Raw genomic sequence first — 23,551 nt, forward strand, 5'->3', positions numbered from 1 at the left:
TGATAACGTGGATTAAAATGCAAATAACTTTGATTAACGCCACTAAAAAACTGCAGTTGAAGAGAAGTTAGCTTTTATGCACGTAGTTTCAGATGGTATCCAGCATAGATATCGTTTCAAAATATTTACTGGCTTCATATTGTTTCCAACAGGGACCTTTCGCGTGTTAGCCGAACGTTATAACCACTACACTACGGAAACAGGCTGCTTGCTTTTCTCACATCTTCTCGAAAATACAATTAACAGTATAGTGAATTGATCACACAATCTTCCAATTTTGCAGTTTCAAAAACTTGCGAATACAACATTTGGAGCCTAACTGATTTTTTTCGATTTTATGTAACGAGTTTTCGTAGTGTAGTGGTTATCACGTTCGCCTCACACGCAAAATGCCCCCGGTACGAACCCGGGCGAAAACAAAAATTATTTAGTTTTAATTGACGCCGCAGGAGAAAACAAATTCCAATTTACTTATAATTAACACCACCTTATGAAACGTGTCGTTGAAGACAATAGGTAAATTAGTGTACATTACACCTCTATTCATACATAGTGCTAAGTTATACTTGGAACATTGATAACGTGGATTAAAATGCAAATAACTTTGATTAACGCCACTGCAGAACTGCAGTTCAAGAGAAGTTAGCTTTATGGGCACGTAGTTTCACATGGTATCCAGCATAGATATCGTTTCAAAATATTTACTGGCTTCATATTGTTTCCGCCAGGGACCTTTCGCGTGTTAGCCGAACGTGATAACCACTACACTACGGAAACAGGCTGCTTGCTTTTCTCACATCTTCTCGAAAATACAATTAACAGTATAGTGAATTGATCACACAATCTTCCAATTTTGCAGTTTCAAAAACTTGCGAATACAACATTTGAAGCCTAACTGATTTTTTGGGATTTCATGTAACGAGTTTTCGTAGTGTAGTGGTTATCACGTTTGCCTAACACGCGAAAGGCTCCCGGTTCGAACCCGGGCGAAAACAAATATCATTTTGTTTTAATTGACGCCGCAGGAGAAAACAAATTCCAATTTACTTATAATTAACACCACCTTATGAAACGTGTCGTTGAAGACAATAGGTAAATTAGTGTACATTACACCTCTATTCATATATAGTGCTAAGTTATACTTGGAACATTGATAACGTGGATTAAAATGCAAATAACTTTGATTAACGCCACTGCAGAACTGCAGTTCAAGAGAAGTTAGCTTTATGGGCACGTAGTTTCACTTGTTATCCAGCATAGATATCGTTTCAAAATATTTACTGGATTCATGTTGTTTCCGCCTAGGCTCGAACCAGGGACCTTTCGCGTGTTAGGCGAACGTGATAACCACTACACTACGGAAACAGGCTGCTTCCTTTTCTCACATCTTCTCGAAAATACAATTAACAGTATAGTGAATTGATCACACAATCTTCCAATTTTGCAGTTTCAAAAACTTGCGAATACAACATTTGGAGCCTAACTGATTTTTTGCGATTTCATGTAACGAGTTTTCGTAGTGCAGTGGTTATCACGTTTACCTCACACGCGAAAAGCACCCGGTTTGAACCCGGGCGGAAACAAAAATCATTTTGTTTTAATTAACGCCGCATTGGAAAAGAAATTCCAATTTACTTATAATTAACACCACCTTATGAAACGTGTCGTTGAAGACAATAGGTAAATTAGTGTACATTACATCTCTATTCATATATAGTGCTAAGTTATACTTGGAACATTGATAACGTGGATTAAAATGCAAATAACTTTGATTAACGCCACTAAAAAACTGCAGTTGAAGAGAAGTTAGCTTTTATGCACGTAGTTTCAGATGGTATCCAGCATAGATATCGTTTCAAAATATTTTCTGGCTTCATATTGTTTCCAACAGGGACCTTTCGCGTGTTAGCCGAACGTTATAACCACTACACTACGGAAACAGGCTGCTTGCTTTTCTCACATTTTCTCGAAAATACAATTAACAGTATAGTGAATTGATCACACAATCTTCCAATTTTGCAGTTTCAAAAACTTGCGAATACAACATTTGAAGCCTAACTGATTTTTTGGGATTTCATGTAACGAGTTTTCGTAGTGTAGTGGTTATCACGTTTGCCTCACACGCGAAAGGCCCCCGGTTCGAACCCGGGCGAAAACAAATATCATTTTGTTTTAATTGACGCCGCAGGAGAAAACAAATTCCAATTTACTTATAATTAACACCACCTTATGAAACGTGTCGTTGAAGACAATAGGTAAATTAGTGTACATTACACCTCTATTCATATATAGTGCTAAGTTATACTTGGAACATTGATAACGTGGATTAAAATGCAAATAACTTTGATTAACGCCACTGCAGAACTGCAGTTCAAGAGAAGTTAGCTTTATGGGCACGTAGTTTCACATGGTATCCAGCATAGATATCGTTTCAAAATATTTACTGGATTCATATTGTTTCCGCCTGGGCTCGAACCAGGGACCTTTCGCGTGTTAGGCGAACGTGATAACCACTACACTACGGAAACAGGCTGCTTGCTTTTCTCACATCTTCTCGAAAATACAATTAACAGTATAGTGAATTGATCACACAATCTTCCAATTTTGCAGTTTCAAAAACTTGCGAATACAACATTTGGAGCCTAACTGATTTTTTTCGATTTTATGTAACGAGTTTTCGTAGTGTAGTGGTTATCACGTTCGCCTCACACGCAAAATGCCCCCGGTTCGAACCCGGGCGAAAACAAAAATTATTTAGTTTTAATTGACGCCGCAGGAGAAAACAAATTCCAATTTACTTATAATTAACACCACCTTATGAAACGTGTCGTTGAAGACACTAGATAAATTAGTGTACATTACACCTCTATTCATATAGAGTGCTAAGTTATACTTGGAACATTGATAACGTGGATTAAAATGCAAATAACTTTGATTAACGCCACTGCAGAACTGCAGTTCAAGAGAAGTTAGCTTTATGGGCACGTAGTTTCACATGGTATCCAGCATAGATATCGTTTCAAAATATTTACTGGCTTCATATTGTTTCCGCCAGGGACCTTTCGCGTGTTAGCCGAACGTGATAACCACTACACTACGGAAACAGGCTGCTTGCTTTTCTCACATCTTCTCAAAAATACAATTAACAGTATAGTGAATTGATCACACAATCTTCCAATTTTGCAGTTTCAAAAACTTGCGAATACAACATTTGAAGCCTAACTGATTTTTTGCGATTTCATGTAACGAGTTTTCGTAGTGTAGTGGTTATCACGTTCGCCTCACACGCGAAAGGCCCCCGGTTCGAACCCGGGCGAAAACAAAAATCATTCAATTTTAATTGACGCCGCAGGAGAAAACAAATTCCAATTTACTTATAATTAACACCACCTTATGAAACGTGTCGTTGAAGACAATAGGTAAATTAGTGTACATTACACCTCTATTCATATATAGTGCTAAGTTATACTTGGAACATTGATAACGTGGATTAAAATGCAAATAACTTTGATTAACGCCACTGCAGAACTGCAGTTCAAGAGAAGTTAGCTTTATGGGCACGTAGTTTCACATGGTATCCAGCATAGATATCGTTTCAAAATATTTACTGGCTTCATATTGTTTCCGCCAGGGACCTTTCGCGTGTTAGCCGAACGTGATAACCACTACACTACGGAAACAGGCTGCTTGCTTTTCTCACATCTTCTCAAAAATACAATTAACAGTATAGTGAATTGATCACACAATCTTCCAATTTTGCTGTTTCAAAAACTTGCGAATACAACATTTGAAGCCTAACTGATTTTTTGGGATTTCATGTAACGAGTTTTCGTAGTGTAGTGGTTATCACGTTCGCCTCACACGCGAAAGGCCCCCGGTTCGAACCCGGGCGAAAACAAATATCATTTAGTTTTAATTGACGCCGCAGGAGAAAACAAATTCCGGTTTACTTATAATTAACACCACCTTATGAAACGTATCGTTGAAAACAATAGGTAAATTAGTGTACATTTCACCTCTATTCATATATAGTGCTAAGTTATACTTGGAACATTGATAACGTGGATTAAAATGCAAATAACTTTGATTAACGCCACTGCAGAACTGCAGTTCAAGAGAAGTTAGCTTTATGGGCACGTAGTTTCACATGGTATCCAGCATAGATATCGTTTCAAACTATTTACTGGCTTCATATTGTTTCCGCCTGGGCTCGAACCAAGGACCTTTCGCGTGTTAGGCGAACGTGATAACCACTACACTACGGAAACAGGCTGCTTGCTTTTCTCACATCTTCTCGAAAATACAATTAACAGTATAGTGAATTGATCACACAATCTTCCAATTTTGCAGTTTCAAAAACTTGCGAATACAACATTTGAAGCCTAACTGATTTTTTGCGACTTCATGTATCGAGTTTTCGTAGTGTAGTGGTTATCACGTTTGCCTCACCCGCGAAAGCCCCCCGGTTCGAACCCGGGCGAAAACAAATATCATTTTGTTTTAATTGACGCCGCAGGAGAAAACAAATTCCAATTTACTTATAATTAACACCACCTTATGAAACGTGTCGTTGAAGACAATAGGTAAATTAGTGTACATTACACCTCTATTCATATATAGTGCTAAGTTATACTTGGAACATTGATAACGTGGATTAAAATGCAAATAACTTTGATTAACGCCACTGCAGAACTGCAGTTCAAGAGAAGTTAGCTTTATGGGCACGTAGTTTCACATGGTATCCAGCATAGATATCGTTTCAAAATATTTACTGGATTCATATTGTTTCCGCCTGGGCTCGAACCAGGGACCTTTCGCGTGTTAGGCGAACGTGATAACCACTACACTACGGAAACAGGCTGCTTGCTTTTCTCACATCTTCTCGAAAATACAATTAACAGTATAGTGAATTGATCACACAATCTTCCAATTTTGCAGTTTCAAAAACTTGCGAATACAACATTTGAAGCCTAACTGATTTTTTGCGACTTCATGTATCGAGTTTTCGTAGTGTAGTGGTTATCACGTTTGCCTCACCCGCGAAAGGCCCCCGGTTCGAACCCGGGCGAAAACAAATATCATTTTGTTTTAATTGACGCCGCAGGAGAAAACAAATTCCAATTTACTTATAATTAACACCACCTTATGAAACGTGTCGTTGAAGACAATAGGTAAATTAGTGTACATTACACCTCTATTCATATATAGTGCTAAGTTATACTTGGAACATTGATAACGTGGATTAAAATGCAAATAACTTTGATTAACGCCACTGCAGAACTGCAGTTCAAGAGAAGTTAGCTTTATGGGCACGTAGTTTCACATGGTATCCAGCATAGATATCGTTTCAAAATATTTACTGGATTCATATTGTTTCCGCCTGGGCTCGAACCAGGGACCTTTCGCGTGTTAGGCGAACGTGATAACCACTACACTACGGAAACAGGCTGCTTGCTTTTCTCACATCTTCTCGAAAATACAATTAACAGTATAGTGAATTGATCACACAATCTTCCAATTTTGCATTTTCAAAAACTTGCGAATACAACATTTGAAGCCTAACTGATTTTTTGGGATTTCATGTAACGAGTTTTCGTAGTGTAGTGGTTATCACGTTTGCCTCACACGCGAAAGGCCCCTGGTTCGAACCCGGGCGAAAACAAATATCATTTTGTTTTAATTGACGCCGCAGGAGAAAACAAATTCCAATTTACTTATAATTAACACCACCTTATGAAACGTGTCGTTGAAGACAATAGGTAAATTAGTGTACATTACACCTCTATTCATATATAGTGCTAAGTTATACTTGGAACATTGATAACGTGGATTAAAATGCAAATAACTTTGATTAACGCCACTGCAGAACTGCAGTTCAAGAGAAGTTAGCTTTATGGGCACGTAGTTTCACATGGTATCCAGCATAGATATCGTTTCAAAATATTTACTGGCTTCATATTGTTTCCGCCAGGGACCTTTCGCGTGTTAGCCAAACGTGATAACCACTACACTACGGAAACAGGCTGCTTGCTTTTCTCACATCTTCTCGAAAATACAATTAACTGTATAGTGAATTGATCACACAATCTTCCAATTTTGCAGTTTCAAAAACTTGCGAATACAACATTTGAAACCTAACTGATTTTTTGGGATTTCATGTAACGAGTTTTCGTAGTGTAGTGGTTATCACGTTTGCCTCACACGCGAAAGGCCCCCGGTTCGAACCCGGGCGAAAACAAAAATCATTTTGTTTTAATTAACGCCGCATTGGAAAAGAAATTCCAATTTACTTACAATTAACACCACCTTATGAAACGTGTCGTTGAAGACAATAGGTAAATTAGTGTACATTACACCTCTATTCATATATAGTGCTAAGTTATACTTGGAACATTGATAACGTGGATTAAAATGCAAATAACTTTGATTAACGCCACTGCAGAACTGCAGTTCAAGAGAAGTTAGCTTTATGGGCACGTAGTTTCACATGGTATCCAGCATAGATATCGTTTCAAAATATTTACTGGCTTCATATTGTTTCCGCCTGGGCTCGAACCAGGGACCTTTCGCGTGTTAGGCGAACGTGATAACCACTACACTACGGAAACAAGTTGCTTGCTTTTCTCACATCTTCTCGAAAATACAATTAACAGTATAGTGAATTGATCGCACAATCTTCCAATTTTGCAGTTTCAAAAACTTGCGAATACAACATTTGAAGCCTAACTGATTTTTTGCGATTTCATGTAACGAGTTTTCGTAGTGTAGTGGTTATCACGTTCGCCTCACAGGCGAAATGCCCCCGGTTCGAACCCGGGCGAAAACAATAATTATTTAGTTTTAATTGACGCCGCAGGAGAAAACAAATTCCAATTTACTTATAATTAACACCACCTTATGAAACGTGTCGTTTAAGACAATAGGTAAATTAGTGTACATTACACCTCTATTCATATATAGTGCTAAGTTATACTTGGAACATTGATAACGTGGATTAAAATGCAAATAACTTTGATTAACGCCACTGCAGAACTGCAGTTCAAGAGAAGTTAGCTTTATGGGCACGTAGTTTCACATGGTATCCAGCATAGATATCGTTTCAAAATATTTACTGGCTTCATATTGTTTCCGCCAGGGACCTTTCGCGTGTTAGCCGAACGTGATAGCCACTACACTACGGAAACAGGCTGCTTGCTTTTCTCACATCTTCTCGAAAATACAATTAACAGTATAGTGAATTGATCACACAATCTTCGAACCCTCCCTCGAACCAGGGACCTTTCGCGTGTTAGGCGAACGTGATAACCACTACACCACGGAAACAGGTTGCTCGCTTTTCTCACATCTTCTCGAAAATACAATTAACAGTATAGTGAATTGATCACACAATCTTCCAATTTTGCAGTTTCAAAAACTTGCGAATACAACATTTGAAGCCTAACTGATTTTTTGCGATTTCATGTAAATTAGTGTACATTACACCTCTATTCATATATAGTGCTAAGTTATAATTGGAACATTGATAACGTGGATTAAAATGCAAATAACTTTGATTAACGCCACTGCAGAACTGAAGTTCAAGAGAAGTTAGCTTTATGGGCACGTAGTTTCACATGGTATCCAGCATAGATATCGTTTCAAAATATTTACTGGCTTCATATTGTTTCCGCCTGGGCTCGAACCAGGGACCTTTCGCGTGTTAGGCGAACGTGATAACCACTACACCACGGAAACAGCTTGCTCGCTTTTCTCACATCTTCTCGAAAATACAATTAACAGTATAGTGAATTGATCACACAATCTTCCAATTTTGCAGTTTCAAAAACTTGCGAATACAACATTTGAAGCCTAACTGATTTTTTGCGATTTCATGTAACGAGTTTTCGTAGTGTAGTGGTTATCACGTTCGCCTCACACGCAAAAGGCCCCCGGTTCGAACCCGGGCGAAAACAAAAATCATTCAGTTTTAATTGACGCCGCAGGAGAAAACAAATTCCAATTTACTTATAATTAACACCACCTTATGAAACGTGTCCTTGAAGACAATAGGTAAATTAGTGTACATTACACCTCTATTCATACATAGTGCTAAGTTATACTTGGAACATTGATAACGTGGATTAAAATGCAAATAACTTTGATTAACGCCACTGCAGAACTGCAGTTCAAGAGAAGTTAGCTTTATGGGCACGTAGTTTCACATGGTATCCAGCATAGATATCGTTTCAAAATATTTACTGGCTTCATATTGTTTCCGCCAGGGACCTTTCGCGTGTTAGCCAAACGTGATAACCACTACACTACGGAAACAGGCTGCTTGCTTTTCTCACATCTTCCCGAAAATACAATTAACTGTATAGTGAATTGATCACACAATCTTCCAATTTTGCAGTTTCAAAAACTTGCGAATACAACATTTGAAGCCTAACTGATTTTTTGGGATTTCATGTAACGAGTTTTCGTAGTGTAGTGGTTATCACGTTTGCCTCACACGCGAAAGGCCCCCGGTTCGAACCCGGGCGAAAACAAAAATCATTTTGTTTTAATTAACGCCGCATTGGAAAAGAAATTCCAATTTACTTACAATTAACACCACCTTATGAAACGTGTCGTTGAAGACAATAGGTAAATTAGTGTACATTACACCTCTATTCATATATAGTGCTAAGTTATACTTGGAACATTGATAACGTGGATTAAAATGCAAATAACTTTGATTAACGCCACTGCAGAACTGCAGTTCAAGAGAAGTTAGCTTTATGGGCACGTAGTTTCACATGGTATCCAGCATAGATATCGTTTCAAAATATTTACTGGCTTCATATTGTTTCCGCATGGGCTCGAACCAGGGACCTTTCGCGTGTTAGGCGAACGTGATAACCACTACACTACGGAAACAAGTTGCTTGCTTTTCTCACATCTACTCGAAAATACAATTAGCAGTATAGTGAATTAATCACACAATCTTCCAATTTTGCAGTTTCAAAAACTTGCGAATACAACATTTGAAGCCTAACTGATTTTTTGCGATTTCATGTAACGAGTTTTCGTAGTGTAGTGGTTATCACGTTCGCCTCACATGCGAAATGCCCCCGGTTCGAACCCGGGCGAAAACAATAATTATTTAGTTTTAATTGACGCCGCAGGAGAAAACAAATTCCAATTTACTTATAATTAACACCACCTAATGAAACGTGTCGTTTAAGACAATAGGTAAATTAGTGTACATTACACCTCTATTCATATATAGTGCTAAGTTATACTTGGAACATTGATAACGTGGATTAAAATGCAAATAACTTTGATTAACGCCACTGCAGAACTGCAGTTCAAGAGAAGTTAGCTTTATGGGCACGTAGTTTCACATGGTATCCAGCATAGATATCGTTTCAAAATATTTACTGGCTTCATATTGTTTCCGCCAGGGACCTTTCGCGTGTTAGCCGAACGTGATAGCCACTACACTACGGAAACAGGCTGCTTGCTTTTCTCACATCTTCTCGAAAATACAATTAACAGTATAGTGAATTGATCACACAATCTTCGAACCCTCCCTCGAACCAGGGACCTTTCGCGTGTTAGGCGAACGTGATAACCACTACACCACGGAAACAGGTTGCTCGCTTTTCTCACATCTTCTCGAAAATACAATTAACAGTATAGTGAATTGATCACACAATCATCCAATTTTGCAGTTTCAAAAACTTGCGAATACAACATTTGAAGCCTAACTGATTTTTTGCGATTTCATGTAAATTAGTGTACATTACACCTCTATTCATATATAGTGCTAAGTTATAATTGGAACATTGATAACGTGGATTAAAATGCAAATAACTTTGATTAACGCCACTGCAGAACTGAAGTTCAAGAGAAGTTAGCTTTATGGGCACGTAGTTTCACATGGTATCCAGCATAGATATCGTTTCAAAATATTTACTGGCTTCATATTGTTTCCGCCTGGGCTCGAACCAGGGACCTTTCGCGTGTTAGGCGAACGTGATAACCACTACACCACGGAAACAGGTTGCTCGCTTTTCTCACATCTTCTCGAAAATACAATTAACAGTATAGTGAATTGATCACACAATCTTCCAATTTTGCAGTTTCAAAAACTTGCGAATACAACATTTGAAGCCTAACTGATTTTTTGCGATTTCATGTAACGAGTTTTCGTAGTGTAGTGGTTATCACGTTCGCCTCACACGCAAAAGGCCCCCGGTTCGAACCCGGGCGAAAACAAAAATCATTCAGTTTTAATTGACGCCGCAGGAGAAAACAAATTCCAATTTACTTATAATTAACACCACCTTATGAAACGTGTCCTTGAAGACAATAGGTAAATTAGTGTACATTACACCTCTATTCATATATAGTGCTAAGTTATACTTGGAACATTGATAACGTGGATTAAAATGCCAATAACTTTGATTAACGCCACTGCAGAACTGCAGTTCAAGAGAAGTTAGCTTTATGGGCACGTAGTTTCACATGGTATCCAGCATAGATAACGTTTCAAAATATTTACTGGCTTCATATTGTTTCCGCCTGGGCTCGAACCAGGGACCATTCGCGTGTTAGGCGATCGTGATAACCACTACACTACGTAAACAGGCTGCTTGCTTTTCTCACATCTTCTGGAAAATACAATTAACAGTATAGTGAATTGATCACACAATCGTCCAATTTTGCAGTTTCAAAAACTTGCGAATACAACATTTGAAGCCTAACTGATTTTTTGCGATTTCATGTAACGAGTTTTCGTAGTGTAGTGGTTATCACGTTCGCCTCACACGCGAAAGGCCCCCGGTTCGAACCCGGGCGAAAACAAAAATCATTCAGTTTTAATTGACGCCGCAGGAGAAAACAAATTCCAATTTACTTATAATTAACACCACCTTACGAAACGTGTCGTTGAAGACAATAGGTAAATTAGTGTACATTACACCTCTATGCATATATAGTGCTAAGTTATAATTGGAACATTGATAACGTGGATTAAAATGCAAATAACTTTGATTAACGCCACTGCAGAACTGCAGTTCAAGAGAAGTTAGCTTTATGGGCACGTAGTTTCACATGGTATCCAGCATAGATAACGTTTCAAAATATTTACTGGCTTCATATTGTTTCCGCCAGGGACCTTTCGCGTGTTAGCCGAACGTGATAGCCACTACACTACGGAAACAGGCTGCTTGCTTTTCTCACATCTTCTCGAAAATACAACTAACAGTATAGTGAATTGATCACACAATCTTCCAATTTTGCAGTTTCAAAAACTTGCGAATACAACATTTGAAGCCTAACTGATTTTTTGGGATTTCATGTAACGAGTTTTCGTAGTGTAGTGGTTATCACGTTTGCCTCACACGCGAAAGGTCCCCGGTTCGAACCCGGGCGAAAACAAAAATCATTTAGTTTTAATTAACGCCGCATTGGAAAAGAAATTTCAATTTACTTATAATTAACACCACCTTATGAAACGTGTCGTTGAAGACAATAGGTAAATTAGTGTACATTACACCTCTATTCATATATAGTGCTAAGTTATACTTGGAACATTGATAACGTGGATTAAAATGCAAATAACTTTGATTAACGCCACTGCAGAACTGCAGTTCAAGAGAAGTTAGCTTTATGGGCACGTAGTTTCACATGGTATCCAGCATAGATATCGTTTCAAAATATTTACTGGCTTCATATTGTTTCCGCCTGGGCTCGAACCAGGGACCTTTCGCGTGTTAGGCGAACGTGATAACCACTACACCACGGAAACAGGTTGCTTGCTTTTCTCACATCTTCTCGAAAATACAATTAACAGTATAGTGAATTGATCACACAATCTTCCAATTTTGCAGTTTCAAAAACTTGCGAATACAACATTTGAAGCCTAACTGATTTTTTGCGATTTCATGTAACGAGTTTTCGTAGTGTAGTGGTTATCACGTTCGCCTCACACGCGAAAGGCCCCCGGTTTGAACCCGGGCGAAAACAAAAATCATTCAGTTTTAATTGACGCCGCAGGAGAAAACAAATTCCAATTTACTTATAATTAACACCACCTTATGAAACGTGTCGTTGAAGACAATAGGTAAATTAGTGTACATTACACCTCTATTCATATATAGTGCTAAGTTATACTTGGAACATTGATAACGTGGATTAAAATGCAAATAACTTTGATTAACGCCACTGCAGAACTGCAGTTCAAGAGAAGTTAGCTTTATGGGCACGTAGATTCACATGGTATCCAGCATAGATATCGTTTCAAAATATTTACTGGCTTCATATTGTTTCCGCCAGGGACCTTTCGCGTGTTAGCCGAACGTGATAGCCACTACACTACGGAAACAGGCTGCTTGCTTTTCTCACATCTTCTCGAAAATACAACTAAAAGTATAGTGAATTGATCACACAATCTTCCAATTTTGCAGTTTCAAAAACTTGCGAATACAACATTTGAAGCCTAACTGATTTTTTGGGATTTCATGTAACGAGTTTTCGTAGTGTAGTGGTTATCACGTTTGCCTCACACGCGAAAGGTCCCCGGTTCGAACCCGGGCGAAAACAAAAATCATTTAGTTTTAATTAACGCCGCATTGGAAAAGAAATTCCAATTTACTTATAATTAACACCACCTTATGAAACGTGTCGTTGAAGACAATAGGTAAATTAGTGTACATTACACCTCTATTCATATATAGTGCTAAGTTATTCTTGGAACATTGATAACGTGGATTAAAATGCAAATAACTTTGATTAACGCCACTGCAGAACTGCAGTTCAAGAGAAGTTAGCTTTATGGGCACGTAGTTTCACATGGTATCGAGCATAGATATAGTTTCAAAATATTTACTGGCTTCATATTGTTTCCGCCTGGGCTCGAACCAGGGACCTTTCGCGTGTTAGGCGAACGTGATAACCACTACAGTACGGAAACAAGTTTCTTGCTTTTCTCACATCTTCTCGAAAATACAATTAACAGTATAGTGAATTGATCACACAATCTTCCAATTTTGCAGTTTCAAAAACTTGCGAATACAACATTTGAAGCCTAACTGATTTTTTGCGATTTCATGTAACGAGTTTTCGTAGTGTAGTGGTTATCACGTTCGCCTCACATGCGAAATGCCCCCGGTTCGAACCCGGGCGAAAACAATAATTATTTAGTTTTAATTGACGCCGCAGGAGAAAACAAATTCCAATTTACTTATAATTAACACCACCTTATGAAACGTGTCGTTGAAGACAATAGGTAAATTAGTGTACATTGCACCTCTATTCATATATAGTGCTAAGTTATACTTGGAACATTGATTACGTGGATTAAAATGCCAATAACTTTGATTAACGCCACTGCAGAACTGCAGTTCAAGAGAAGTTAGCTTTATGGGCACGTAGTTTCACATGGTATCGAGCATAGATATAGTTTCAAAATATTTACTGGCTTCATATTGTTTCCGCCTGGGCTCGAACCAGGGACCTTTCGCGTGTTAGGCGAACGTGATAACCACTACACTACGGAAACAAGTTGCTTGCTTTTCTCACATCTTCTCGAAAATACAATTAACAGTATAGTGAATTGATCACACAATCTTCCAATTTTGCAGTTTCAAAAACGTGCGAATACAACATTTGAAGCCTAACTGATTTTTTGCGATTTCATGTAACGAGTTTTCGTAGTGTAGTGGTTATCACGTTCGCCTCACATGCGAAATGCCCCCGGTTCGAACCCGGGCGAAAACAATAATTATTTAGTTTTAATTGACGCCGCAGGAGAAAACAAATTCCAATTTACTTATAATTAACACCACCTTATGAAACGTGTCGCTGAAGACAATAGGTAAATTAGTGTACATTACACCTCTATTCATATATAGTGCTAAGTTATACTTGGAACATTGATTACGTGGATTAAAATGCCAATAACTTTGATTAACGCCACTGCAGAACTGCAGTTCAAGAGAAGTTAGCTTTATGGGCACGTAGTTTCACATGGTATCCAGCATAGATAACGTTTCAAAATATTTACTGGCTTCATATTGTTTCCGCCTGGGCTCGAACCAGGGACCTTTCGCGTGTTAGGCGAACGTGATAACCACTACACTACGGAAACAGGCTGCTTGCTTTTCTCACATCTTCTCGAAAATACAATTAACAGTATAGTGAATTGATCACACAATCTTCCAATTTTGCAGTTTCAAAAACTTGCGAATACAACATTTGAAGCCTAACTGATTTTTTGCGATTTCATGTAACGAGTTTTCGTAGTGTAGTGGTTATCACGTTCCCCTCACACGCGAAATGCCCCCGGTTCGAACCCGGGCGAAAACAAAAATTATTTAGTTTTAATTGACGCCGCAGGAGAAAACAAATTCCAATTTACTTATAATTAACACCACCTTATGAAACGTGTCGTTGAAGACAATAGGTAAATTAGTGTACATTACACCTCTATTCATATATAGTGCTAAGTTATACTTGGAACATTGATAACGTGGATTAAAATGCAAATAACTTTGATTAACGCCACTGCAGAACTGCAGTTCAAGAGAAGTTAGCTTTATGGGCACGTAGTTTCACATGGTATCCAGCATAGATATCGTTTCAAAATATTTACTGGCTTCATATTGTTTCCGCCAGGGACCTTTCGCGTGTTAGCCGAACGTGATAGCCACTACACTACGGAAACAGGCTGCTTGCTTTTCTCACATCTTCTCGAAAATACAACTAACAGTATAGTGAATTGATCACACAATCTTCCAATTTTGCAGTTTCAAAAACTTGCGAATACAACATTTGAAGCCTAACTGATTTTTTGCGATTTCATGTAACGAGTTTTCGTAGTGTAGTGGTTATCACGTTCGCCTCACATGCGAAATGCCCCCGGTTCGAACCCGGGCGAAAACAATAATTATTTAGTTTTAATTGACGCCGCAGGAGAAAACAAATTCCAATTTACTTATAATTAACACCACCTTATGAAACGTGTCGTTGAAGACAATAGGTAAATTAGTGTACATTACACCTCTATTCATATATAGTGCTAAGTTATACTTGGAACATTGATTACGTGGATTAAAATGCCAATAACTTTGATTAACGCCACTGCAGAACTGCAGTTCAAGAGAAGTTAGCTTTATGGGCACGTAGTTTCACATGTTTTCGAGCATAGATATAGTTTCAAAATATTTACTGGCTTCATATTGTTTCCGCCTGGGCTCGAACCAGGGACCTTTCGCGTGTTAGGCGAACGTGATAACCACTACAGTACGGAAACAAGTTGCTTGCTTTTCTCACATCTTCTCGAAAATACAATTAACAGTATAGTGAATTGATCACACAATCTTCCAATTTTGCAGTTTCAAAAACTTGCGAATACAACATTTGAAGCCTAACTGATTTTTTGCGATTTCATGTAACGAGTTTTCGTAGTGTAGTGGTTATCACGTTCGCCTCACATGCGAAATGCCCCCGGTTCGAACCCGGGCGAAAACAATAATTATTTAGTTTTAATTGACGCCGCAGGAGAAAACAAATTCCAATTTACTTATAATTAACACCACCTTATGAAACGTGTCGTTGAAGACAATAGGTAAATTAGTGTACATTACACCTCTATTCATATATAGTGCTAAGTTATACTTGGAACATTGATTACGTGGATTAAAATGCCAATAACTTTGATTAACGCCACTGCAGAACTGCAGTTCAAGAGAAGTTAGCTTTATGGGCACGTAGTTTCACATGGTATCGAGCATAGATATAGTTTCAAAATATTTACTGGCTTCATATTGTTTCCGCCTGGGCTCGAACCAGGGACCTTTCGCGTGTTAGGCGAACGTGATAACCACTACACTACGGAAACAAGTTGCTTGCTTTTCTCACATCTTCTCGAAAATACAATTAACAGTATAGTGAATTGATCACACAATCTTCCAATTTTGCAGTTTCAAAAACGTGCGAATACAACATTTGAAGCCTAACTGATTTTTTGCGATTTCATGTAACGAGTTTTCGTAGTGTAGTGGTTATCACGTTCGCCTCACATGCGAAATGCCCCCGGTTCGAACCCGGGCGAAAACAATAATTATTTAGTTTTAATTGACGCCGCAGGAGAAAACAAATTCCAATTTACTTATAATTAACACCACCTTATGAAACGTGTCGCTGAAGACAATAGGTAAATTAGTGTACATTACACCTCTATTCATATATAGTGCTAAGTTATACTTGGAACATTGATTACGTGGATTAAAATGCCAATAACTTTGATTAACGCCACTGCAGAACTGCAGTTCAAGAGAAGTTAGCTTTATGGGCACGTAGTTTCACATGGTATCCAGCATAGATAACGTTTCAAAATATTTACTGGCTTCATATTGTTTCCGCCTGGGCTCGAACCAGGGACCTTTCGCGTGTTAGGCGAACGTGATAACCACTACACTACGGAAACAGGCTGCTTGCTTTTCTCACATCTTCTCGAAAATACAATTAACAGTATAGTGAATTGATCACACAATCTTCCAATTTTGCAGTTTCAAAAACTTGCGAATACAACATTTGAAGCCTAACTGATTTTTTGCGATTTCATGTAACGAGTTTTCGTAGTGTAGTGGTTATCACGTTCCCCTCACACGCGAAATGCCCCCGGTTCGAACCCGGGCGAAAACAAAAATTATTTAGTTTTAATTGACGCCGCAGGAGAAAACAAATTCCAATTTACTTATAATTAACACCACCTTATGAAACGTGTCGTTGAAGACAATAGGTAAATTAGTGTACATTACACCTCTATTCATATATAGTGCTAAGTTATACTTGGAACATTGATAACGTGGATTAAAATGCAAATAACTTTGATTAACGCCACTGCAGAACTGCAGTTCAAGAGAAGTTAGCTTTATGGGCACGTAGTTTCACATGGTATCCAGCATAGATATCGTTTCAAAATATTTACTGGCTTCATATTGTTTCCGCCAGGGACCTTTCGCGTGTTAGCCGAACGTGATAGCCACTACACTACGGAAACAGGCTGCTTGCTTTTCTCACATCTTCTCGAAAATACAACTAACAGTATAGTGAATTGATCACACAATCTTCCAATTTTGCAGTTTCAAAAACTTGCGAATACAACATTTGAAGCCTAACTGATTTTTTGCGATTTCATGTAACGAGTTTTCGTAGTGTAGTGGTTATCACGTTCGCCTCACACGCGAAATGCCCCCGGTTCGAACCCGGGCGAAAACAAAAATTATTTAGTTTTAATTGACGCCGCAGGAGAAAACAAATTCCAATTTACTTATAATTAACACCACCTTATGAAACGTGGTGTTGAAGACAATAGGTAAATTAGTGTACATTACACCTCTATTCATATATAGTGCTAAGTTATACTTGGAACATTGATAACGTGGATTAAAATGCAAATAACTTTGATTAACGCCACTGCAGAACTGCAGTTCAAGAGAAGTTAGCTTTATGGGCACGTAGTTTCACATGGTATCCAGCATAGATATCGTTTCAAAATATTTACTGGCTTCATATTGTTTCCGCCAGGGACCTTTCGCGTGTTAGCCGAACGTGATAGCCACTACACTACGGAAACAGGCTGCTTGCTTTTCTCACATCTTCTCGAAAATACAACTAACAGTATAGTGAATTGATCACACAATCTTCCAATTTTGCAGTTTCAAAAACTTGCGAATACAACATTTGAAGCCTAACTGATTTTTTGGGATTTCATGTAACGAGTTTTCGTAGTGTAGTGGTTATCACGTTTGCCTCACACGCGAAAGGTCCCCGGTTCGAACCCGGGCGAAAACAAAAATCATTTAGTTTTAATTAACGCCGCATTGGAAAAGAAATTTCAATTTACTTATAATTAACACCACCTTATGAAACGTGTCGTTGAAGACAATAGGTAAATTAGTGTACATTACACCTCTATTCATATATAGTGCTAAGTTATTCTTGGAACATTGATAACGTGGATTAAAATGCAAATAACTTTGATTAACGCCACTGCAGAACTGCAGTTCAAGAGAAGTTAGCTTTATGGGTACGTAGTTTCACATGGTATCCAGCATAGATATCGTTTCAAAATATTTACTGGCTTCATATTGTTTCCGCCTGGGTTCGAACCAGGGACCTTTCGCGTGTTAGGCGAACGTGATAACCACTACACCACGGAAACAGGTTGCTTGCTTTTCTCACATCTTCTCGAAAATACAATTAACAGTATAGTGAATTGATCACACAATCTTCCAATTTTGCAGTTTCAAAAACTTGCGAATACAACATTTGAAGCCTAACTGATTTTTTGCGATTTCATGTAACGAGTTTTCGTAGTGTAGTGGTTATCACGTTCGCCTCACACGCGAAAGGCCCCCGGTTTGAACCCGGGCGAAAACAAAAATCATTCAGTTTTAATTGACGCCGCAGGAGAAAACAAATTCCAATTTACTTATAATTAACACCACCTTATGAAACGTGTCGTTGAAGACAATAGGTAAATTAGTGTACATTACACCTCTATTCATATATAGTGCTAAGTTATACTTGGAACATTGATAACGTGGATTAAAATGCAAATAACTTTGATTAACGCCACTGCAGAACTGCAGTTCAAGAGAAGTTAGCTTTATGGGCACGTAGATTCACATGGTATCCAGCATAGATATCGTTTCAAAATATTTACTGGCTTCATATTGTTTCCGCCAGGGACCTTTCGCGTGTTAGCCGAACGTGATAGCCACTACACTACGGAAACAGGCTGCTTGCTTTTCTCACATCTTCTCGAAAATACAACTAAAAGTATAGTGAATTGATCACACAATCTTCCAATTTTGCAGTTTCAAAAACTTGCGAATACAACATTTGAAGCCTAACTGATTTTTTGCGATTTCATGTAACGAGTTTTCGTAGTGTAGTGGTTATCACGTTCGCCTCACACGCGAAAGGCCCCCGGTTCGAACCCGGGCGAAAACAAAAATCATTCAGTTTTAATTGACGCCGCAGGAGAAAACAAATTCCAATTTACTTATAATTAACACCACCTTACGAAACGTGTCGTTGAAGACAATAGGTACATTAGTGTACCTTACACCTCTATTCATATATAGTGCTAAGTTATACTTGGAACATTGATAACGTGGATTAAAATGCAAATAACTTTGATTAACGCCACTGCAGAACTGCAGTTCAAGAGAAGTTAGCTTTATGGGCACGTAGTTTCACATGGTATCCAGCATAGATAACGTTTCAAAATATTTACTGGCTTCATATTGTTTCCGCTAGGGACCTTTCGCGTGATAACCACTACACTACGGAAACAGGCTGCTTGCTTTTCTCACATCTTCTCGAAAATACAATTAACAGTATAGTGAATTGATCACACAATCTTCCAATTTTGCAGTTTCAAAAACTTGCGAATACAACATTTGAAGCCTAACTAATTTTTTGGGATTTCATGTAACGAGTTTTCGTAGTGTAGTGGTTATCACGTTTGCCTCACACGCGAAAGGTCCCCGGTTCGAACCCGGGCGAAAACAAAAATCATTTAGTTTTAATTAACGCCGCATTGGAAAAGAAATTCCAATTTACTTATAATTAACACCACCTTATGAAACGTGTCGTTGAAGACAATAGGTAAATTAGTGTACATTACACCTCTATTCATATATAGTGCTAAGTTATTCTTGGAACATTGATAACGTGGATTAAAATGCAAATAACTTTGATTAACGCCACTGCAGAACTGCAGTTCAAGAGAAGTTAGCTTTATGGGCACGTAGTTTCACATGGTATCGAGCATAGATATCGTTTCAAAATATTTACTGGCTTCATATTGTTTCCGCCTGGGCTCGAACCAGGGACCTTTCGCGTGTTAGGCGAACGTGATAACCACTACACTACGGAAACAAGTTGCTTGCTTTTCTCACATCTTCTCGAAAATACAATTAACAGTATAGTGAATTGATCACACAATCTTCCAATTTTGCAGTTTCAAAAACTTGCGAATACAACATTTGAAGCCTAACTGATTTTTTGCGATTTCATGTAACGAGTTTTCGTAGTGTAGTGGTTATCACGTTCGCCTCACACGCGAAAGGCCCTCGGTTCGAACCCGGGCGAAAACAAAAATCATTCAGTTTTAATTGACGCCGCAGGAGAAAACAAATTCCAATTTACTTATAATTAACACCACCTTACGAAACGTGTCGTTGAAGACAATAGGTAAATTAGTGTACATTACACCTCTATTCATATATAGTGCTAAGTTATACTTGGAACATTGATAACGTGGATTAAAATGCAAATAACTTTGATTAACGCCACTGCAGAACTGCAGTTCAAGAGAAGTTAGCTTTATGGGCACGTAGTTTCACATGGTATCCAGCATAGATAACGTTTCAAAATATTTACTGGCTTCATATTGTTTCCGCTAGGGACCTTTCGCGTGTTAGCCGAACGTGATAACCACTACACTACGGAAACAGGCTGCTTGCTTTTCTCACATCTTCTCGAAAATACAATTAACAGTATAGTGAATTGATCACACAATCTTCCAATTTTGCAGTTTCAAAAACTTGCGAATACAACATTTGAAGCCTAACTAATTTTTTGGGATTTCATGTAACGAGTTTTCGTAGTGTAGTGGTTATCACGTTCGCCTCACACGCGAAAGGCCCCCGGTTCGAACCCGGGCGAAAACAAAAATCATTTAGTTTTAATTAACGCCGCAGGAGAAAAGAAATTCCAATTTACTTATAATTAACACCACCTTATGAAACGTGTCGTTGAAGACAATAGGTAAATTAGTGTACATTACACCTCTATTCATATATAGTGCTAAGTTATACTTGGAACATTGATAACGTGGATTAAAATGCAAATAACTTTGATTAACGCCACTGCAGAACTGCAGTTCAAGAGAAGTTAGCTTTATGGGCACGTAGTTTCACATGGTATCCAGCATAGATATCGTTTCAAAATATTTACTGGCTTCATATTGTTTCCGCCAGGGACCTTTCGCGTGTTAGCCGAACGTTATAACCACTACACTACGGAAACAGGCTGCTTGCTTTTCTCACATCTTCTCGAAAATACAATTAACAGTATAGTGAATTGATCACACAATCTTCCAATTTTGCAGTTTCAAAAACTTGCGAATACAACATTTGAAGCCTAACTAATTTTTTGGGATTTCATGTAACGAGTTTTCGTAGTGTAGTGGTTATCACGTTTGCCTCACACGCGAAAGGCCCCCGGTTCGAACCCGGGCGAAAACAAATATCATTTTGTTTTAATTGACGCCGCAGGAGAAAACAAATTCAAATTTACTTATAATTAACACCACTTTATGAAACGTGTCGTTGAAGACAATAGGTAAAGTAGTGTACATTACACCTCTATTCATATATAGTGCTAAGTTATACTTGGAACATTGATAACGTGGATTAAAATGCAAATAACTTTGATTAACGCCACTGCAGAACTGCAGTTCAAGAGAAGTTAGCTTTATGGGCACGTAGTTTCACATGGTATCCAGCATAGATATCGTTTCAAAATATTTACTGGCTTCATATTGTTTCCGCCTGGGCTCGAACCAGGGACCTTTCGCGTGTTAGGCGAACGTGATAACCACTACACTACGGAAACAGACTGCTTGCTTTTCTCACATCTTCTCGAAAATACAATTAACAGTATAGTGAATTGATCACACAATTTTCCAATTTTGCAGTTTCAAAAACTTGCGAATACAACATTTGAAGCCTAACTAATTTTTTGGGATTTCATGTAACGAGTTTTCGTAGTGTAGTGGTTATCACGTTTGCCTCACACGCGAAAGGCCCCCGGTTCGAACCCGGGCGAAAACAAATATCATTTTGTTTTAATTGACGCCGCAGGAGAAAACAAATTCAAATTTACTTATAATTAACACCACTTTATGAAACGTGTCGTTGAAGACAATAGGTAAATTAGTGTACATTACACCTCTATTCATATATAGTGCTAAGTTATACTTGGAACATTGATAACGTGGATTAAAATGCAAATAACTTTGATTAACGCCACTGCAGAACTGCAGTTCAAGAGAAGTTAGCTTTATGGGCACGTAGTTTCACATGGTATCCAGCATAGATATCGTTTCAAAATATTTACTGGCTTCATATTGTTTCCGCCTGGGCTCGAACCAGGGACCTTTCGCGTGTTAGGCGAACGTGATAACAACTACACTACGGAAACAGACTGCTTGCTTTTCTCACATCTTCTCGAATATACAATTAACAGTATAGTGAATTGATCACACAATTTTCCAATTTTGCTGTTTCAAAAACTTGCGAATACAACATTTGAAGCCTAACTGATTTTTTGCGATTTCATGTAACGAGTTTTCGTAGTGTAGTGGTTATCACGTTCGCCTCACACGCGAAATGCCCCCTGTTCGAACCCGGGCGAAAACAAAAATTATTTAGTTTTAATTGACGCCGCAGGAGAAAACAAATTCCAATTTACTTATAATTAACACCACCTTATGAAACGTGTCGTTGAAGACACTTGATAAATTAGTGTACATTACACCTCTATTCATATAGAGTGCTAAGTTATACTTGGAACATTGATAACGTGGATTAAAATGCAAATAACTTTGATTAACGCCACTGCAGAACTGCAGTTCAAGAGAAGTTAGCTTTATGGGCACGTAGTTTCACATGGTATCCAGCATAGATATCGTTTCAAAATATTTACTGTCTTCATATTGTTTCCGCCAGGGACCTTTCGCGTGTTAGCCGAACGTGATAGCCACTACACTACGGAAACAGGCTGCTTGCTTTTCTCACATCTTCTCGAAAATACAACTAACAGTATAGTGAATTGATCACACAATCTTCCAATTTTGCAGTTTCAAAAACTTGCGAATACAACATTTGAAGCCTAACTGATTTTTTGGGATTTCATGTAACGAGTTTTCGTAGTGTAGTGGTTATCACGTTTGCCTCACACGCGAAAGGTCCCCGGTTCGAACCCGGGCGAAAACAAAAATCATTTAGTTTTAATTAACGCCGCATTGGAAAAGAAATTCCAATTTACTTATAATTAACACCACCTTATGAAACGTGTCGTTGAAGACAATAGGTAAATTAGTGTACATTACACCTCTATTCATATATAGTGCTAAGTTATTCTTGGAACATTGATAACGTGGATTAAAATGCAAATAACTTTGATTAACGCCACTGCAGAACTGCAGTTCAAGAGAAGTTAGCTTTATGGGCACGTAGTTTCACATGGTATCGAGCATAGATATCGTTTCAAAATATTTACTGGCTTCATATTGTTTCCGCCTGGGCTCGAACCAGGGACCTTTCGCGTGTTAGGCGAACGTGATAACCACTACACTACGGAAACAAGTTGCTTGCTTTTCTCACATCTTCTCGAAAATACAATTAACAGTATAGTGAATTGATCACACAATCTTCCAATTTTGCAGTTTCAAAAACTTGCGAATACAACATTTGAAGCCTAACTGATTTTTTGCGATTTC

General features: G+C 38.2%; 58 non-coding genes across 58 annotated transcripts; 36 read left to right on the plus strand and 22 right to left on the minus strand.

Moving 5' to 3' along the window:
• Positions 1-922: 922 nt before the first annotated feature.
• On the plus strand, positions 923-995 carry TRNAV-AAC (transfer RNA valine (anticodon AAC)). The gene has a single exon. It is a non-coding gene; the product is annotated as a tRNA-Val (tRNA).
• Positions 996-1,292: 297 nt separating this feature from the next.
• On the minus strand, positions 1,293-1,365 carry TRNAV-AAC (transfer RNA valine (anticodon AAC)). The gene has a single exon. It is a non-coding gene; the product is annotated as a tRNA-Val (tRNA).
• A 720-nt stretch (positions 1,366-2,085) lies between these two features.
• TRNAV-CAC (transfer RNA valine (anticodon CAC)) lies at positions 2,086-2,158 on the plus strand. Its single transcript has one exon. It is a non-coding gene; the product is annotated as a tRNA-Val (tRNA).
• A 297-nt stretch (positions 2,159-2,455) lies between these two features.
• Positions 2,456-2,528, minus strand: TRNAV-AAC (transfer RNA valine (anticodon AAC)). Its single transcript has one exon. It is a non-coding gene; the product is annotated as a tRNA-Val (tRNA).
• Positions 2,529-2,673: 145 nt separating this feature from the next.
• TRNAV-CAC (transfer RNA valine (anticodon CAC)) lies at positions 2,674-2,746 on the plus strand. Its single transcript has one exon. It is a non-coding gene; the product is annotated as a tRNA-Val (tRNA).
• A 503-nt stretch (positions 2,747-3,249) lies between these two features.
• On the plus strand, positions 3,250-3,322 carry TRNAV-CAC (transfer RNA valine (anticodon CAC)). Its single transcript has one exon. It is a non-coding gene; the product is annotated as a tRNA-Val (tRNA).
• Positions 3,323-3,825: 503 nt separating this feature from the next.
• TRNAV-CAC (transfer RNA valine (anticodon CAC)) lies at positions 3,826-3,898 on the plus strand. The gene has a single exon. It is a non-coding gene; the product is annotated as a tRNA-Val (tRNA).
• A 297-nt stretch (positions 3,899-4,195) lies between these two features.
• TRNAV-AAC (transfer RNA valine (anticodon AAC)) lies at positions 4,196-4,268 on the minus strand. The gene has a single exon. It is a non-coding gene; the product is annotated as a tRNA-Val (tRNA).
• Positions 4,269-4,413: 145 nt separating this feature from the next.
• Positions 4,414-4,486, plus strand: TRNAV-CAC (transfer RNA valine (anticodon CAC)). The gene has a single exon. It is a non-coding gene; the product is annotated as a tRNA-Val (tRNA).
• Positions 4,487-4,783: 297 nt separating this feature from the next.
• Positions 4,784-4,856, minus strand: TRNAV-AAC (transfer RNA valine (anticodon AAC)). The gene has a single exon. It is a non-coding gene; the product is annotated as a tRNA-Val (tRNA).
• Positions 4,857-5,001: 145 nt separating this feature from the next.
• TRNAV-CAC (transfer RNA valine (anticodon CAC)) lies at positions 5,002-5,074 on the plus strand. The gene has a single exon. It is a non-coding gene; the product is annotated as a tRNA-Val (tRNA).
• Positions 5,075-5,371: 297 nt separating this feature from the next.
• TRNAV-AAC (transfer RNA valine (anticodon AAC)) lies at positions 5,372-5,444 on the minus strand. The gene has a single exon. It is a non-coding gene; the product is annotated as a tRNA-Val (tRNA).
• Positions 5,445-5,589: 145 nt separating this feature from the next.
• TRNAV-CAC (transfer RNA valine (anticodon CAC)) lies at positions 5,590-5,662 on the plus strand. Its single transcript has one exon. It is a non-coding gene; the product is annotated as a tRNA-Val (tRNA).
• A 503-nt stretch (positions 5,663-6,165) lies between these two features.
• On the plus strand, positions 6,166-6,238 carry TRNAV-CAC (transfer RNA valine (anticodon CAC)). Its single transcript has one exon. It is a non-coding gene; the product is annotated as a tRNA-Val (tRNA).
• Positions 6,239-6,535: 297 nt separating this feature from the next.
• TRNAV-AAC (transfer RNA valine (anticodon AAC)) lies at positions 6,536-6,608 on the minus strand. Its single transcript has one exon. It is a non-coding gene; the product is annotated as a tRNA-Val (tRNA).
• A 145-nt stretch (positions 6,609-6,753) lies between these two features.
• On the plus strand, positions 6,754-6,826 carry TRNAV-CAC (transfer RNA valine (anticodon CAC)). Its single transcript has one exon. It is a non-coding gene; the product is annotated as a tRNA-Val (tRNA).
• Positions 6,827-7,661: 835 nt separating this feature from the next.
• TRNAV-AAC (transfer RNA valine (anticodon AAC)) lies at positions 7,662-7,734 on the minus strand. Its single transcript has one exon. It is a non-coding gene; the product is annotated as a tRNA-Val (tRNA).
• Positions 7,735-7,879: 145 nt separating this feature from the next.
• On the plus strand, positions 7,880-7,952 carry TRNAV-CAC (transfer RNA valine (anticodon CAC)). The gene has a single exon. It is a non-coding gene; the product is annotated as a tRNA-Val (tRNA).
• A 503-nt stretch (positions 7,953-8,455) lies between these two features.
• TRNAV-CAC (transfer RNA valine (anticodon CAC)) lies at positions 8,456-8,528 on the plus strand. Its single transcript has one exon. It is a non-coding gene; the product is annotated as a tRNA-Val (tRNA).
• A 297-nt stretch (positions 8,529-8,825) lies between these two features.
• TRNAV-AAC (transfer RNA valine (anticodon AAC)) lies at positions 8,826-8,898 on the minus strand. Its single transcript has one exon. It is a non-coding gene; the product is annotated as a tRNA-Val (tRNA).
• A 145-nt stretch (positions 8,899-9,043) lies between these two features.
• Positions 9,044-9,116, plus strand: TRNAV-CAC (transfer RNA valine (anticodon CAC)). The gene has a single exon. It is a non-coding gene; the product is annotated as a tRNA-Val (tRNA).
• An 835-nt stretch (positions 9,117-9,951) lies between these two features.
• TRNAV-AAC (transfer RNA valine (anticodon AAC)) lies at positions 9,952-10,024 on the minus strand. The gene has a single exon. It is a non-coding gene; the product is annotated as a tRNA-Val (tRNA).
• Positions 10,025-10,169: 145 nt separating this feature from the next.
• On the plus strand, positions 10,170-10,242 carry TRNAV-CAC (transfer RNA valine (anticodon CAC)). The gene has a single exon. It is a non-coding gene; the product is annotated as a tRNA-Val (tRNA).
• Positions 10,243-10,539: 297 nt separating this feature from the next.
• On the minus strand, positions 10,540-10,612 carry TRNAV-AAC (transfer RNA valine (anticodon AAC)). Its single transcript has one exon. It is a non-coding gene; the product is annotated as a tRNA-Val (tRNA).
• A 145-nt stretch (positions 10,613-10,757) lies between these two features.
• On the plus strand, positions 10,758-10,830 carry TRNAV-CAC (transfer RNA valine (anticodon CAC)). The gene has a single exon. It is a non-coding gene; the product is annotated as a tRNA-Val (tRNA).
• Positions 10,831-11,333: 503 nt separating this feature from the next.
• TRNAV-CAC (transfer RNA valine (anticodon CAC)) lies at positions 11,334-11,406 on the plus strand. Its single transcript has one exon. It is a non-coding gene; the product is annotated as a tRNA-Val (tRNA).
• A 297-nt stretch (positions 11,407-11,703) lies between these two features.
• On the minus strand, positions 11,704-11,776 carry TRNAV-AAC (transfer RNA valine (anticodon AAC)). The gene has a single exon. It is a non-coding gene; the product is annotated as a tRNA-Val (tRNA).
• A 145-nt stretch (positions 11,777-11,921) lies between these two features.
• TRNAV-CAC (transfer RNA valine (anticodon CAC)) lies at positions 11,922-11,994 on the plus strand. Its single transcript has one exon. It is a non-coding gene; the product is annotated as a tRNA-Val (tRNA).
• Positions 11,995-12,497: 503 nt separating this feature from the next.
• TRNAV-CAC (transfer RNA valine (anticodon CAC)) lies at positions 12,498-12,570 on the plus strand. The gene has a single exon. It is a non-coding gene; the product is annotated as a tRNA-Val (tRNA).
• A 297-nt stretch (positions 12,571-12,867) lies between these two features.
• TRNAV-AAC (transfer RNA valine (anticodon AAC)) lies at positions 12,868-12,940 on the minus strand. Its single transcript has one exon. It is a non-coding gene; the product is annotated as a tRNA-Val (tRNA).
• A 145-nt stretch (positions 12,941-13,085) lies between these two features.
• On the plus strand, positions 13,086-13,158 carry TRNAV-CAC (transfer RNA valine (anticodon CAC)). The gene has a single exon. It is a non-coding gene; the product is annotated as a tRNA-Val (tRNA).
• A 297-nt stretch (positions 13,159-13,455) lies between these two features.
• TRNAV-AAC (transfer RNA valine (anticodon AAC)) lies at positions 13,456-13,528 on the minus strand. Its single transcript has one exon. It is a non-coding gene; the product is annotated as a tRNA-Val (tRNA).
• A 145-nt stretch (positions 13,529-13,673) lies between these two features.
• TRNAV-CAC (transfer RNA valine (anticodon CAC)) lies at positions 13,674-13,746 on the plus strand. Its single transcript has one exon. It is a non-coding gene; the product is annotated as a tRNA-Val (tRNA).
• Positions 13,747-14,043: 297 nt separating this feature from the next.
• TRNAV-AAC (transfer RNA valine (anticodon AAC)) lies at positions 14,044-14,116 on the minus strand. Its single transcript has one exon. It is a non-coding gene; the product is annotated as a tRNA-Val (tRNA).
• Positions 14,117-14,261: 145 nt separating this feature from the next.
• On the plus strand, positions 14,262-14,334 carry TRNAV-CAC (transfer RNA valine (anticodon CAC)). Its single transcript has one exon. It is a non-coding gene; the product is annotated as a tRNA-Val (tRNA).
• A 503-nt stretch (positions 14,335-14,837) lies between these two features.
• Positions 14,838-14,910, plus strand: TRNAV-CAC (transfer RNA valine (anticodon CAC)). The gene has a single exon. It is a non-coding gene; the product is annotated as a tRNA-Val (tRNA).
• Positions 14,911-15,207: 297 nt separating this feature from the next.
• On the minus strand, positions 15,208-15,280 carry TRNAV-AAC (transfer RNA valine (anticodon AAC)). The gene has a single exon. It is a non-coding gene; the product is annotated as a tRNA-Val (tRNA).
• Positions 15,281-15,425: 145 nt separating this feature from the next.
• On the plus strand, positions 15,426-15,498 carry TRNAV-CAC (transfer RNA valine (anticodon CAC)). Its single transcript has one exon. It is a non-coding gene; the product is annotated as a tRNA-Val (tRNA).
• A 297-nt stretch (positions 15,499-15,795) lies between these two features.
• Positions 15,796-15,868, minus strand: TRNAV-AAC (transfer RNA valine (anticodon AAC)). Its single transcript has one exon. It is a non-coding gene; the product is annotated as a tRNA-Val (tRNA).
• A 145-nt stretch (positions 15,869-16,013) lies between these two features.
• On the plus strand, positions 16,014-16,086 carry TRNAV-CAC (transfer RNA valine (anticodon CAC)). Its single transcript has one exon. It is a non-coding gene; the product is annotated as a tRNA-Val (tRNA).
• A 297-nt stretch (positions 16,087-16,383) lies between these two features.
• Positions 16,384-16,456, minus strand: TRNAV-AAC (transfer RNA valine (anticodon AAC)). The gene has a single exon. It is a non-coding gene; the product is annotated as a tRNA-Val (tRNA).
• Positions 16,457-16,601: 145 nt separating this feature from the next.
• Positions 16,602-16,674, plus strand: TRNAV-CAC (transfer RNA valine (anticodon CAC)). The gene has a single exon. It is a non-coding gene; the product is annotated as a tRNA-Val (tRNA).
• Positions 16,675-17,177: 503 nt separating this feature from the next.
• Positions 17,178-17,250, plus strand: TRNAV-CAC (transfer RNA valine (anticodon CAC)). Its single transcript has one exon. It is a non-coding gene; the product is annotated as a tRNA-Val (tRNA).
• A 503-nt stretch (positions 17,251-17,753) lies between these two features.
• TRNAV-CAC (transfer RNA valine (anticodon CAC)) lies at positions 17,754-17,826 on the plus strand. The gene has a single exon. It is a non-coding gene; the product is annotated as a tRNA-Val (tRNA).
• A 297-nt stretch (positions 17,827-18,123) lies between these two features.
• Positions 18,124-18,196, minus strand: TRNAV-AAC (transfer RNA valine (anticodon AAC)). The gene has a single exon. It is a non-coding gene; the product is annotated as a tRNA-Val (tRNA).
• A 145-nt stretch (positions 18,197-18,341) lies between these two features.
• TRNAV-CAC (transfer RNA valine (anticodon CAC)) lies at positions 18,342-18,414 on the plus strand. The gene has a single exon. It is a non-coding gene; the product is annotated as a tRNA-Val (tRNA).
• Positions 18,415-18,917: 503 nt separating this feature from the next.
• On the plus strand, positions 18,918-18,990 carry TRNAV-CAC (transfer RNA valine (anticodon CAC)). The gene has a single exon. It is a non-coding gene; the product is annotated as a tRNA-Val (tRNA).
• Positions 18,991-19,480: 490 nt separating this feature from the next.
• Positions 19,481-19,553, plus strand: TRNAV-CAC (transfer RNA valine (anticodon CAC)). Its single transcript has one exon. It is a non-coding gene; the product is annotated as a tRNA-Val (tRNA).
• A 297-nt stretch (positions 19,554-19,850) lies between these two features.
• Positions 19,851-19,923, minus strand: TRNAV-AAC (transfer RNA valine (anticodon AAC)). The gene has a single exon. It is a non-coding gene; the product is annotated as a tRNA-Val (tRNA).
• A 145-nt stretch (positions 19,924-20,068) lies between these two features.
• On the plus strand, positions 20,069-20,141 carry TRNAV-CAC (transfer RNA valine (anticodon CAC)). Its single transcript has one exon. It is a non-coding gene; the product is annotated as a tRNA-Val (tRNA).
• A 503-nt stretch (positions 20,142-20,644) lies between these two features.
• Positions 20,645-20,717, plus strand: TRNAV-CAC (transfer RNA valine (anticodon CAC)). Its single transcript has one exon. It is a non-coding gene; the product is annotated as a tRNA-Val (tRNA).
• A 503-nt stretch (positions 20,718-21,220) lies between these two features.
• TRNAV-CAC (transfer RNA valine (anticodon CAC)) lies at positions 21,221-21,293 on the plus strand. The gene has a single exon. It is a non-coding gene; the product is annotated as a tRNA-Val (tRNA).
• A 297-nt stretch (positions 21,294-21,590) lies between these two features.
• Positions 21,591-21,663, minus strand: TRNAV-AAC (transfer RNA valine (anticodon AAC)). Its single transcript has one exon. It is a non-coding gene; the product is annotated as a tRNA-Val (tRNA).
• A 145-nt stretch (positions 21,664-21,808) lies between these two features.
• On the plus strand, positions 21,809-21,881 carry TRNAV-CAC (transfer RNA valine (anticodon CAC)). The gene has a single exon. It is a non-coding gene; the product is annotated as a tRNA-Val (tRNA).
• Positions 21,882-22,178: 297 nt separating this feature from the next.
• On the minus strand, positions 22,179-22,251 carry TRNAV-AAC (transfer RNA valine (anticodon AAC)). Its single transcript has one exon. It is a non-coding gene; the product is annotated as a tRNA-Val (tRNA).
• A 145-nt stretch (positions 22,252-22,396) lies between these two features.
• Positions 22,397-22,469, plus strand: TRNAV-CAC (transfer RNA valine (anticodon CAC)). The gene has a single exon. It is a non-coding gene; the product is annotated as a tRNA-Val (tRNA).
• A 503-nt stretch (positions 22,470-22,972) lies between these two features.
• Positions 22,973-23,045, plus strand: TRNAV-CAC (transfer RNA valine (anticodon CAC)). Its single transcript has one exon. It is a non-coding gene; the product is annotated as a tRNA-Val (tRNA).
• Positions 23,046-23,342: 297 nt separating this feature from the next.
• On the minus strand, positions 23,343-23,415 carry TRNAV-AAC (transfer RNA valine (anticodon AAC)). Its single transcript has one exon. It is a non-coding gene; the product is annotated as a tRNA-Val (tRNA).
• Positions 23,416-23,551: the final 136 nt, after the last annotated feature.

The sequence above is a fragment of the Saccoglossus kowalevskii genome, chromosome 19 (assembly GCF_978046115.1).
Source record: "Saccoglossus kowalevskii chromosome 19, keSacKowa6.1, whole genome shotgun sequence".
Lineage (NCBI taxonomy): Eukaryota > Metazoa > Hemichordata > Enteropneusta > Harrimaniidae > Saccoglossus > Saccoglossus kowalevskii.